Below are 12,146 nucleotides of genomic sequence, written 5' to 3' on the forward strand. Positions count from 1 at the left end.
CAGAGTTCAATACTCAGGTATCCCCAGCTTCCAGTATTGTTTCCGCCAAGTCCTGAGGCCTCCACTTTACCCTCCCTTGAGGGTAAATCCTGGCTAGCAAACCATTTGATTTGACGTGAACTCCCTTCCTTAGCTGTCGGAGAACTTGTCATCACAGTCCACAAGCCTCTGATGCTCCTTGGCTCTCCACACTGCTGGCTGAGTGTCCACCTTCTCCAGCCTGCCCAGTGTGCTCTCACCCACCTGGGATGGTTTGTCTATACCTGGCCCAGAGAGTGGCGCTATTTGGAATACATGTGGCCGTGTTGGAGTAGGTGTGTCACTATGGGTGTGGTCTTTAAGACCCTCATCCTAGCTGCCTGGAAGCCACTATTCTGCTAGCAGCTTCAGATGAAGGTGTAGCACTCTCAGCTCCTCCTGCACCATGCCTGCCTGGATGCTGCCATGTTCCCACCTTGATGATAATGGACTGAACTTTGAACCTGTAAGCCAGCCCCAGTTAAACGTCTTATTAAAAATTGCCTCGGGTGCTCTCTTTGACAGCACATGTACTAACATTGGAACGATACAGAGAAGGTTAGCATGGCCCCTGCGCAAGGATGACACACAAATTCATGAAGCGTTCCATAAAAAAATAAAAAAATAAACAAAAAGTTGTCTTGGTCATGGTGTCTGTTCACAGCAGTAAAACCCTAACTAAGACACTATCCTTGAGCTCCCAAAATATTATCACACTCTGGCTCCCTCTCCTTTGCTGGTCCACCTTGAGGCTAAAGCCTCCCCAGTAGCAGCTGTGGGGGTTTGAATGGCAAATGTGCCCCCAAAGGATTAGGTGTTTCAACAGTTGGTCCCCAGCTGGTGGTTCTCTTTAGGGAAGTTATGGAACCTTAGGTAGATGAAGTGGGGGACGGCAGGCTTCGCGTGTATTGGTTACTTTTCTGTTGCTACGATAAAACCCTGTGACCAAAAACAACTGGTCCCTAAGGTCAGGGACACATGCATGGCAGCGAGTGGGCAGAGCAGGAAGCTGAGAAGTCACATCTCAGCTGCGCACCAGGAAGCAGAGAGAAAGGACTGGAAGGGGTCGGGCAGTGTGTTACCACGTCTCTTTACGTTTGTATGTTTGTCTGAGACTGGCCTCACTAGGTAACCTAGTAAAAACCCTTTTTTAAAAGCTTCAGCACAAAGCTCAGGAAAGCCCCAGTCAGGCCCTACCCCCAAGGCCCATTTCCCCCTGTCTCTCTGCTCCCCACTGGCAATGAAAGACAACTCAGACCCGTACAGCAGTGGAGGCCTGGGGTGGGGTAAACCTCAGCAGCAGGCTGCCTTCCGCCTCAGTGACAGTACAAGCAGAGGTCACTGGGATGTGACCGCATAGCCACAGAACTGAAACCACGAGAAGCACCTCTGTGTCTCAGTGCCACAGAGACCAGAGACTTAAGAAAATTCCTGAGACAGAAATGGCTACTCACGGAAGGCCTCCGAATTCATGATTCTTCTGCCTCGGCCTCCTGAGTGCTGGGAATACAAGTCTATACCATCACACCCAACCTAGAAAGTTGCAATGGAAACATGACTCCAGAGAGAATGACTTGGGCCTGTAGGAAGCAGACAGACTGCCAGGACCGGCCCAGGCCCCTTTGGTGTGTTTCTAAAAAGATAGAGGGGGGATTATGTTCTATGGAGGTGTGGTGAGGTGTAGGGAAGGGGTGCCCCCATGCCCATGCTGAGGCATCCCTTCCCCCTGAGGAACCAGCCACATGACAGTATAGTATAGAATAGAGTTTATTTAGAGCAAGGGGAGGGGAGTTAAGAGGGTAGTAGGGGAAGAGAGAGAGAAAGAGCTCGAGAGCTTGAGGGGGGTTGGGGGGAGAATAGTAGAGGATGGCCATGAGCATGTGGAGAGAAGGGAGAAGAAGAGTGGGGAGAGAAGGGACAAAAGGGGAAGAGGGAAAGAGCAAGAGCAAGAGAGGAGGTGACAAGCAGCTCCTTCATAGTGCCAGGCCACTGTGTTATTGCCAGGTAACTGTGGGACGGAGCTTAAACAGAATGCTAAAAACCCTTTGCTTCTGTAGGAGCTGCCTTCCTTGAAGCCAGGTGCCCAACAGATGATATCCAGGAGGCACTGTGGAAGTGGATGGTTGCCTAAGAATGATGTCCTGTGGTCCCTTCCTTTCTTTTTCTTCCTGTCTAGCACATAGATAAGTGGGAGGGAGTTTCAGCAGCCATTTTGTGATCATAAGGTAACTGTGAGGAGAGTAGCCACAGGGGAGAAAGACCAAAGAAGTTTGTTGATTCCAAGAACTCACCATACTAGTTCTAGATGGCCAACCCACGGGTCTCTTTGATGGATAGTGAAGCTCTCGTTTGCTTGTGTCCCTAACAGTTTCCCCTGGAAGAGGGCCTGACTTTAAGGGGGATGAAGGAGGGATGGCCTACCAAGTGAGCTCTAAGCTGAGACATACAGTGGTCCCCAGTTGCCCTTAGTGGATGAACCCTAAGTCCTCCAGTGTTTACCTGAGCCATGCCAAACCCGGTGTTCTTGCCTCCCTTTTCCTAACTATGTAGCTAGCATAAGTGGGCTCAATTAGCGATTAGACACACTGGATTGTCAGGTGGGCTGGACTAGAAACTGACTAACCTGAAGAGTAACAATGTTTCCTTCATGCACCCCTCTCTCCACACAGTCTAGGCATCCAGCGGCAGCTTCATGTTGCCCATGGCCTGGTGAATAGAACTCTCCCAAGCTGGAATGCATGCCAGAGCCATGGGCATCCCATTGCAGCATGGCGAGCCTGAAAGTTGAGGATGAGGGGCAGCCCCCTTCCCTATGACAGAGGGCCCCAGGCCCCAGAGTGTGCCCCTGGGACACTGAGTTCCTTCCAAGCAATTTACTGGAGCATGTTACCGACAAATAATAGGGTGAGTGGATCCTTTGTTCAAAAGTTACCTTTACACAGAAGCATTTATCAAGTTTAATTAACGCGTCAGGGACTCCAGTGTGAGGGATGGCTCCAAACACAGCCCTGATGGTGCTAATTTTTCTACATTAATGCCAACACGGCATCCAGCTAGAAGCAGGAAATAGACTATCAGTGGTAACACCACAGAAGAAAATAGCGACTTCCCTCCCTAAATCAAATTAAACGTGTGGCGGAGGCGGAAGGAGGAGCAGGAGCTGCAAGCCAAGCCCGCAGGGATCGTGCCCAGTATTGGCCAGGGACTCCGGCTGCACGAAGGCGGGGCCACCTCTGCTGCCTCCACCACCACCCCCTGCCACCAACACACACGCATACACACACACAGGTACACAGAGGTCTGGTGGTGGCTGGTGCCAGGATTCGCTGTGGTTTTGGATTGCTCTGGGTTTTTTTTTAAAGAGATTTATTTACACACGTGTTTGTGTGTCTGTGCAAGTGCCCATCATGCACAGAGACTAGAAGGAGGACATCCAGTGTCTTTCATCACTCTCTGCCTAGTCCATTGAGCAAGGTCTCTTTCTGAACCTGGGCCTCATGCTTTCTGGGCTAGGCTGGAAGCCAGCACACCTTTGTGACCTCCTATGCCCACCAGCCCCTTGGAACTGGGATTACAGGTATGCACAAGGCACCCATTACATAACTGCTGGAACTAAAATTCTAGTCATCATGATGGTACAGTAAACACTTAACTACCGGGCCATTTCTCCACCCCCACGTCCCCTGCAAGATCCATTCTTCCGATAGAGGTGGGATGGCTCAGTGATTAAGGATAAAGATGACTTGCCCAGAAGTCCTGAGTTCAATTCTCAGCAGCCACATGGCGGCTCACAACCATCTATAACTACAGTTCCATAGGATCTCATGTCCCCTTCTAGTGTGCAAATGCACATACAGACAAAACATCCATATACACACACAATTCTTTTTTTAAAGATCCATTCTTCCCATTTCTTGAGACTTCCAAGCACAGGGCAGTTGGCAGACACAGCTGAGCATTTAGTGTGTGACTAAGCATCCCGCAGCCAGCCTTGTAGACAAGATGGCCTTCCCAAGGAGCTGACCTTCTGCTGGGGAAAGCAAAGGGAGGTTAAGCCACCATTGGCACTAGAGAGTCTTCCAAGGAGCTTGTGTTGGGAAGAAGAGCTAACACATGAGGATCTGAGGCAAGGGCACACGGGGAGAAGGTACTACAATGCAGAGGGGACAGAGCAGCAGGGGAGGGCGATGGCTGGAACACGTGAGACAGATAGATCCATAAGAAAAAAGCTGGGGGTACAGCAGGTAAACGTGGGTACAATATGGAGGGGGGTCTGTGGCAGGACACAGCTCCTGCCAGCCATGCAGAGGGCACAGAGGAGAGCTGGCTCTGTGGGAAACCAGGATATAGCAGGCATTCACCTGTGCCCTGCCTTTGTGATGGAGCTGCCAATCCTGTGCTGAGGTCCCTGTTATGTGCCCCAGGGTGAGTCTCACTCCTCTGTGAAGTGAGGCACCAGGGACTGAGAAAGCCTGAGACACAAAAGTGCCCAGCCCTGAGCCTGCCCCAGAACCCTCAGATGCTACTATTGTGAACACGCAGACTCTGATCCAGACAACGAATAGTGAGAGTCGAGGGTAGGTTTCAGCATTTCTCCTAGGTGGCCCTTGTGAGTAACTCTGGAACTTGAAGAAAGGTCCCCAGAGCGACACCATAGAGAGGAAGACTTCACTCAGGGGTCAGAGATGCCAGAGACTACACTGTGATATAAGAGAGAGTTCCCCACCACAGCGACATGAAAATAAAGACAAGGCCAGGTGGAGAGGCCTGTGGGCTCTTAGCTCGGGCTCCGGGGTTGGAAATGTCCCCACTCTCTGGCCCACCCCCATTAGAACATGTGTTGTATCCTGAACTGCTTTCCATGGGTGCAGAATCCTCGGTTGCTGTCTCCTGGCAGCTTCCTGTCTTGCTCATGTATTAAGTGTTAAGTGTTCTCCCTGCTGCAGCAAGTCTTTCTCCCTCGTGTGGCCTACAGGGGAATCATTAACACTCATCTCTTATGTGTGTGGTACCACAAGAGACACACACTCTTATCCCAAGATCTACAGGGACCCAGTGGGTACCCTTATCTAACTAAACACCATTCACCTTGGCTCCCAGCTGTGTTATCTCTTTAGACAGGCTCCTTATCTGAAGGTCACTTAGTGACAGAAGGATCTGGAACCGGCCTACAGCACAACATGAGTCCCAGGAGAAGGCAAACCAGATGCCATCTTGGATCCAGCTCTACCCTGTGGGTCACTGGGCATGTACTCATATCCCTCAGGCCTAAGTTTGCAGGGTGAGGGGAAAGGGGCTCATTGGTTGTTATCCCTGGGCCTAAGGTGGCCCCGACTGAAGGTCTCAGCCACTGCCAGAGGTCAACAGGGATGCCACAGCCTGTGAGGAAATGAAAGGGTAGAACCTTCCCGGAAGTCAGCCCTGGGCATCCCTGGGGATCATCACAGCTTCCTAGGCTTTTCTGCTCCTTCCTAGCTATGAGGCCTGGCTGCAGCTGAGAGACTGTGAGGACGGCCAGTACCCCTCTTCCCATCTTCCCGGACCTATCCCACCACCGCCGTCATCAGGACCGCCAATGATGCTGCTTTTTCTGAATAGCTACCATGTGTTGTCCTGGTTCACACACACCCCAAGGTCCCTCTGAGACTTCACCACTAGGTCCCTGTCTTGAAGGCCCTGGATCTGGACTGAAATCTACTACCCCTAAGTCCCAGGCCACCTGATGTACAATCCCTGGAGATGATATTGAAAAACAGCTGTCCTAGGAAGCTGTGGATGTCATCGGGAGGTGGCAGGCAGGGCCACTAGGTAATTGGATACCTGGGGCCCAGTTCTGATACAGGGCCACCCGTGGCCTGAGGCTTAGCTCCCAGCTTTCTTCAGAAAAGCTTCCAGCCACCTTCTTCCTCCGCAGACTTCACCCAGGTTCTCAAAGTTAATTATTCCCAGACAGAAAATTACTTCCAACTCTGAAAAACGAGTGCTTTGGGAAGGCAGATCTAATTACTGGCCTTCTCTGCATGTCTCAGGGAGGCGAGCGAGAGTTTCCTGGGCCTGGGAATGCAATTACAGGGAACATTAGAGCTGCTGTGGTCAGTACCTACGTCAGCGCTCAGCCAACTCCTGGCAGGAGCTGAGCCCTCATGGCCAACAGCCTAGGAGCCGGAAACCAGCTCCTGTGATCTGAAAGGGGTGCTCAGTAGACTTTGGGGTTCGTGTGTGACCTGTTCAGTCTCCTGACCCTGTTTGGAAGCAAGGTCTTAGCAAATAAGACCAGGCAGTGTCTGGTGGCTGTTCAATTTGTTGAGTGGGGTCCTCATGTGAAGAAGAAAGGATACTGAGACAGTGTGTGGCATCATCCATGGTTTGGCCCAAGGCCAGGAGGAGCTGCAGGTGCCTAGGTCCTTCTGAAACTACCCATGGCACCGTGTGCTTGGACTTTGCAGCAGGGAGAGTCATGGGAATATGGTTTTGTTAAGTCCTTTAGGAGCTTAGATCTGGGGTCTGAGGTAATGCAGGGAGATCTCTGAGTTTGAGGCCAGCCTGGTGTACAGAGTGAGTTCCAGGACAGCCAGGGCTACACAGGGCTAAACTCTGTCTCTGAAAGGAAGGAAAAAAGGAAGGAAGGAAGGAAGGAAGGAAGGAAGGACAGAGAGAGGGAGAGAGAGAGAGAGAGAGAGAGAGAGAGAGAGAGAGAGAGAGAGAAACACAGGGAAGCTGCTGAGTCCCAGATGGCCCCACCCAGTGTGTAAGCTATCAGGATCCTGCAGCCCAGAGGCCAGGGACAGACAGGCTGCTGCCTAGCACTCATATAGACTTCTTTTTTTATTTGTTTGCTTTCTCCTCATAATTCTGAAAAGATGAATGAATTTCATGAAAACTGACATTTTAAAAAACTTAAAATCAAGGGAAAATTGTTTACAAGGCAAAAACAAGTTCCCTCAGGGCCTGACCAGAAAAGGTCTGCAAGGAATTTCTTCCTTGCTCCTGAGATCTCCCCTTCCACCCCTAGGACCAGCCCTTTTGTCCCTGCAGTGGCTCGGGGTCCCAGGGCAGGTGGTAAGGTATGGTCCTGACACTTGAGACTCCACGCCAAGCTGCTGCCTCCAAGTTCAGGAGAGTTTAGATACACACACACACACACACACACACACACACACACACACACACCAATGGGATGACTACAAGGGCTGACTCCAACATGGCTGTCAACACCAAATGATGCATATCCTGTCCACCAGCAGTCTTTGCCCCTGTGAACTGAGAGATTCAAACCATCCCCACTGCATCCAGCTGTCTCTATTGCTGTCTCCCTGGCACTAGCTGGTATGGAATCCTCCTCAAAGTTTCTGTCTACCTGAACCCATAGCTGTCCTTTCAAGGACTGGGAGAGCCGTGTCCCCTCCTACTCAGCAACAGATTCGCAAACTACTACTACAAACCTGCAAAGCCACGTGTGAGGACAACTCCAGAGCTAAGAATATACAGGCAGGTAGGGAACAGGTGTCAAGAAAGGCCTCTGTTCCCACCCACGTCACAGGCTCACCTGGCAGGAGGTGTGTGTGTGTGTGTGTGTGTGTGTGTGTGTGTGTGTGTGTTACACGTGAATGCAAAGACACACCCTCAACTGAGATAAGAGAGTTCATTCTGTAGTCAGGTAAGAGTGACTACAGCCCAAGAACACATTTTTGTTAGTGGTTCGTCAGGTGCACGAAGTTTTTATTAATAGAACAAAGAAAGTCATAAGTCAACTCGCTTTCAAGTGCATCGGTGGAAACACCAGGTAAGGAAGTGCCAGATGACTGGGGGCATCTCTGCTCTGAGTCTTAGATGCTCTCCTGTGATATTCTTAGCCCTTGGATTGGTGAAAGTTCCAGGTCTCTTCATACATTCCAAAGATTTTACCTAATAATTACAAGACTGTTAGGCCCCACACAGAGTGGACGAAAAATGCCCATTAAAGGGAGTTAAAGATAGCCCAAGATAATCTATAACTAGCTTCTGGATTGGAAACATTCTAACTGTTCCACAATTGTTGAAGCTCCCATCTGTCAATCAGCATATAAGGCATGACCTCCTCCTTGAGTAACTTGTACTCAAAGACAAAAGAGCTGGAACAGGGCAGGAGCTGAGAAATTGACTGTGACCACGGAAGGTGAGAGGAAGAACAGAAAGGACCCAGAGAGGCACCACTGGCCCTCTCCTGGTGGTCACGCGGACAACTGCTGATCATCTCCCTGTGTTCTCTGGAGTGTGTGGGGACAGGCCTGACACCATGGGGTTACCTTCTCACCTTCTCTGTCATTCAGCACCACCACCAGCCACCCACCCCACGCCGGGGCTCCCAGTGAGCTGTGCTCCAGATTGTACAATAGTCAGCAAGTCATAAAACGGCGTGTGCTCAGGTAGAATCTGGGGTCTGGGGAGAAGATCTTGCCCTTGTCCCTGCCCTTAAGGGTAAAGGGTTCTAGGTTCTTATCCACCTTACAAAGAACTGAGCAGAGACACACAGTTCCAGGAGAAGCAGTGGCCACTGATTTTCAAAAGAAAATCACCCCCACTTCCGAGGGGTGAGTCAATCCAGCAGGGAGAACAAAGGGCTTGGATGATGCAGAGGGAAGGGTTTGGGACTCATTTGCACAGAGCGAGCCTTGCTGCCCATGCACTGTGTCACTCGTAGTTCCACACCCAGCTTCATGTATCCTGTGTCTCATTGGCATCTTAAGTCTCCATCCAGGGGTGAGCCACACGTCACACTCTAGAGTGACGTCACCCATGACAGTAGCCAGACTTAGTGACATCATCTGTTGTTCTCCCACAGTGCTGGCTGTTTTAAGGCCTTCCCAACCACGTGGTCTGAACAATTCCTCTGCTTCAGTGTCACCGCTTGTAAGACGTCCAGATCCTCCAGAACAATCACCTACGTGCAGGGTCCTAAATCCTGTCACCTCTATAATGTCCCTTCAACAACGCAAGATTCAGGGTGGATTGGGGAGGGCCAGCTGGCTGAAGCCAGAGCTGAAAGATGAAAACATGCCAGCAGGAACTAGCTTTGGCCCCTTCAATTGTCCCCCAACACCTACAGAGAAAAACTTGGCTCTTAAGTCTCTAACCTGGAAGCCAGGTGCCATGCCCCGCCCACCAGAGTCAGGGCACTTAGTGAAAGCAGCTTCCGTCTCTAGCCAGAAAGAGGAAGGAGCGGCTAAGTGCTCCCAGCCCCAGCTCAGAGCCAGCTGAGTACCCAGGCTCTGTGTGTGTACACACCACACCCCTGCTCCAAGCACCACCCACGTGCAGGCACAAAGCTTGATCAGCCCTATCTTCCCACAGATGCGGGAGCGCTGACATCAGCAGGAGGGCCTCGGATGCTATCTGAGGTGACTTGTAGATCAAGTGTATTCTCGGAGCAGAACTCATCGACACAGAAGACTCTGTGGGGGTTGTCTCCTTATAATGACATACCGGGAGAGCATACAGCCCATCCCACTACCGCAGGCCGGACCCTCTAGTCTCCCGTGTTTGCCTGTACCTAGACACCGGGAGCTTCCCCGCTTCCAGTCAGCACACCCTGCATCTGGCTAGAGAGAAGCCTCTTTCCACTGCCCTCACCGGCCAGGAAGAACCAGCAACGGTTTGCAGCTGGCCCAGTCCCAGCGCTTTTCTCAGCACTGAAGAGTCTCTTCCTGTCCCTTAGGGGGCACCTGCCTTTCTGGGGCCCCTCCAGCCTCGAGTGCCTGGAAAATTATTTCCCTGATCAAATATTCATGGGTCTGTCAAGCCTGAAATAGGCCTGAAAAGAAAAAAGGCAATTTGTGTCCAGCATAAATGCTTGACAGGGTGCGTGAAACCCCCGCAGCTGGCTTCTGAGTTGCTCCTGGGCCCCTTCTCCTCCACCCTTTGACAGCAGACCTCTCGGGCAGATGCCCTGGGCCATCTGAGACTCCTGCAGGGCTCTGCCCTTCGTCATCTTTGCAATACCGAACAAGAGCCTGGTGCTCCCTTGACACTGCCTTCCACTTCTATAAAGTCCAGCTGTCCTGGAAGCAGTGACTCCAGACTCTGGGGACAGCAGTGCAGTCCTCTCAGATGAGGCCGAGTAGTCAGGGCCACAGCCCCATGAGGGGCCATCACTGTCTCACACATCACCTCCTTTATCCTTTATCCTGCCTCACAAGAACGAAGCAACAGCAAGACAAGGCGCTCACACACGCCAGACTTCGGTTCTGCCCGCCTGAAGCTCAGGTCGCCCATGTGAGGAGCCCCCCCCCACCCTTGTCACTGTGAAGAACTGCTTGTCTGATACTTTGGAGACCGTGAATGGTAAACATGAGATGTTCCAGAAAAGCAAAAAGCTAGTGTGGGAGGGACAAGAGAGGAGAGATGTGAGCAGAGACTCACGAGGCCACACTAGTCCATCGCTATGTTCTTACTAAAGGGAATTTGGGCGTAAAAACACCTGGAGGGGAGACTGTGGGACGGCAAAGCAGAGGTGGGAGGGGTGAAACTAGGAGGCCAGGGAAATGTCCCTGTTTGAAGAAAGACCTGGAGCTAGAGGGGGCAGGAAGGGACCCTCCTATGTATTCTAGATACATAGAAATCACATTCTGATGTATACCTTGGTCTCAGACTTCAGGCCTCCAGACTGAGAAAGTCTGTTTTCAGCCTCCAGCCATGCCATAAAAGTCCCCCTCCCCCGGTTTGGTGGCACTCTTTGACAGCAAATGACCCAGGAAACCCCAGTCTGAGGTAGACGAAGAGGCAGCCCCAGGTGAAACTTCCCTTTCCATTCCAGACTGGCTACAGCCCCTCATGGCTCATCCGTACTTACAACTTATTGGGCTCTCAATAAGTTGTCTCATCTGGGGAGGCTTTGGAGCTGCCAAATCCATGGCAGAAGGCAGAAGGGCAAGAGTGTGTCTGTCAGACCCAGAACTCTAGAGGTGAAGCCATCACACACTGAGAACTTTAATACAAGACTCAGGGCAGAGCCTCAGCCCCACCTCACAGCATTGTACCATCATGGGCTAAATGCAGCAGGTAAACTGTGGGGACATGGAATCCAGGCAAGTGCATCAGAGTCATCACATGTAAATGAGGCCACAAGAGCCCCGCCCTCCCCATCTCAGAAAGTGGGGCTCCAGTTCTTGGCTCATACCTGAGCTATCCTGGGCCCTCCCTTTACTTATGTCCTGTGTCCCTTAAAGCTATTCTTCGGTCTGCTTCAGAAGGCAGCTGCTTGTCACCAGCTAATGGTCCCTAGTGCAGCCCATCCTTGGTCCTGGGTGTCCCTGAAGCACTCCCCCTCATCCCAGCTTCTGAGATCAAGGGGGTTCCTCGCCTCACTCAAAATAAGAGCCAAAGATTGCACAGGGTGGAGGCCCTGTGCAGCCTGCTCCTCAGGCCCTGGATAGCTGCTCAGTTCACCCCTGCCTCTCCCTGCCAAGGTTGGGAGATGAAGAAGCCAGAGAGAGTAGCACGTTATAGACCCTAGAGGAGCCAGCTTTTCCCTGAGCAAGATGCGTGTGCCATGCTGGGATCCCAATATATATATATATATATATATATATATATATATATATATATATGTTCTTTTTTTCGGAGCTGGGGACCGAACCCAGGGCCTTGCACTTCCTAGGTAAGCGCTCTACCACTGAGCTAAATCCCCAGCCCCGTGGGATCCCAATATTAAGGGTGCCTCGGTACCTGGGTGGTTAGGGGCACAAAGTGGGAAGGGCAGGGAGGGGTTGGAAGTCTTGTTTTGGGGGGTGGAAGCAGTCACTAGGCTGCGTTTATGTGTCCTTGGCCTGATGGAGCAGTCCTCTGCTCCCGCTTATCAGGCACATTTAACAGGATAAACGAGGCTGCCAGCCCCTGACAGACACGGGACAAGTGCAGGATGGGTAGCATCGTGCAGCTTCAGTGCACCAGTAATTGCTCCTCCCTGGAAGCTGAAGAAGTGGAAGGCAGGTGGGAACCCCTGCCTGGGGTGCTGTGGGGAGAGGGGAGAAGCCTGGGAGGCAGGTAGGAACCCTGGGGGTAGGGTGAGGGGTATGGGAGATCCACCATCCTGCTAGCGATGCTGCCTAGAGACCCTTTAGAGGACAGTGGGGGATGCCCAAACTTCTGGC

At 51.7% G+C, this 12,146-nt stretch overlaps 1 non-coding gene across 1 annotated transcript; it reads left to right on the forward strand.

Annotated features, from left to right (window-relative positions):
• Window positions 1–527: 527 nt before the first annotated feature.
• Window positions 528–634, forward strand: LOC120093900 (U6 spliceosomal RNA). Its single transcript, XR_005487618.1, has one exon. It is a non-coding gene; the product is annotated as a U6 spliceosomal RNA (small nuclear RNA).
• Window positions 635–12,146: the final 11,512 nt, after the last annotated feature.

The sequence above is a fragment of the Rattus norvegicus genome, chromosome 7 (genome assembly GCF_036323735.1).
Source record: "Rattus norvegicus strain BN/NHsdMcwi chromosome 7, GRCr8, whole genome shotgun sequence".
NCBI lineage: Eukaryota > Metazoa > Chordata > Mammalia > Rodentia > Muridae > Rattus > Rattus norvegicus.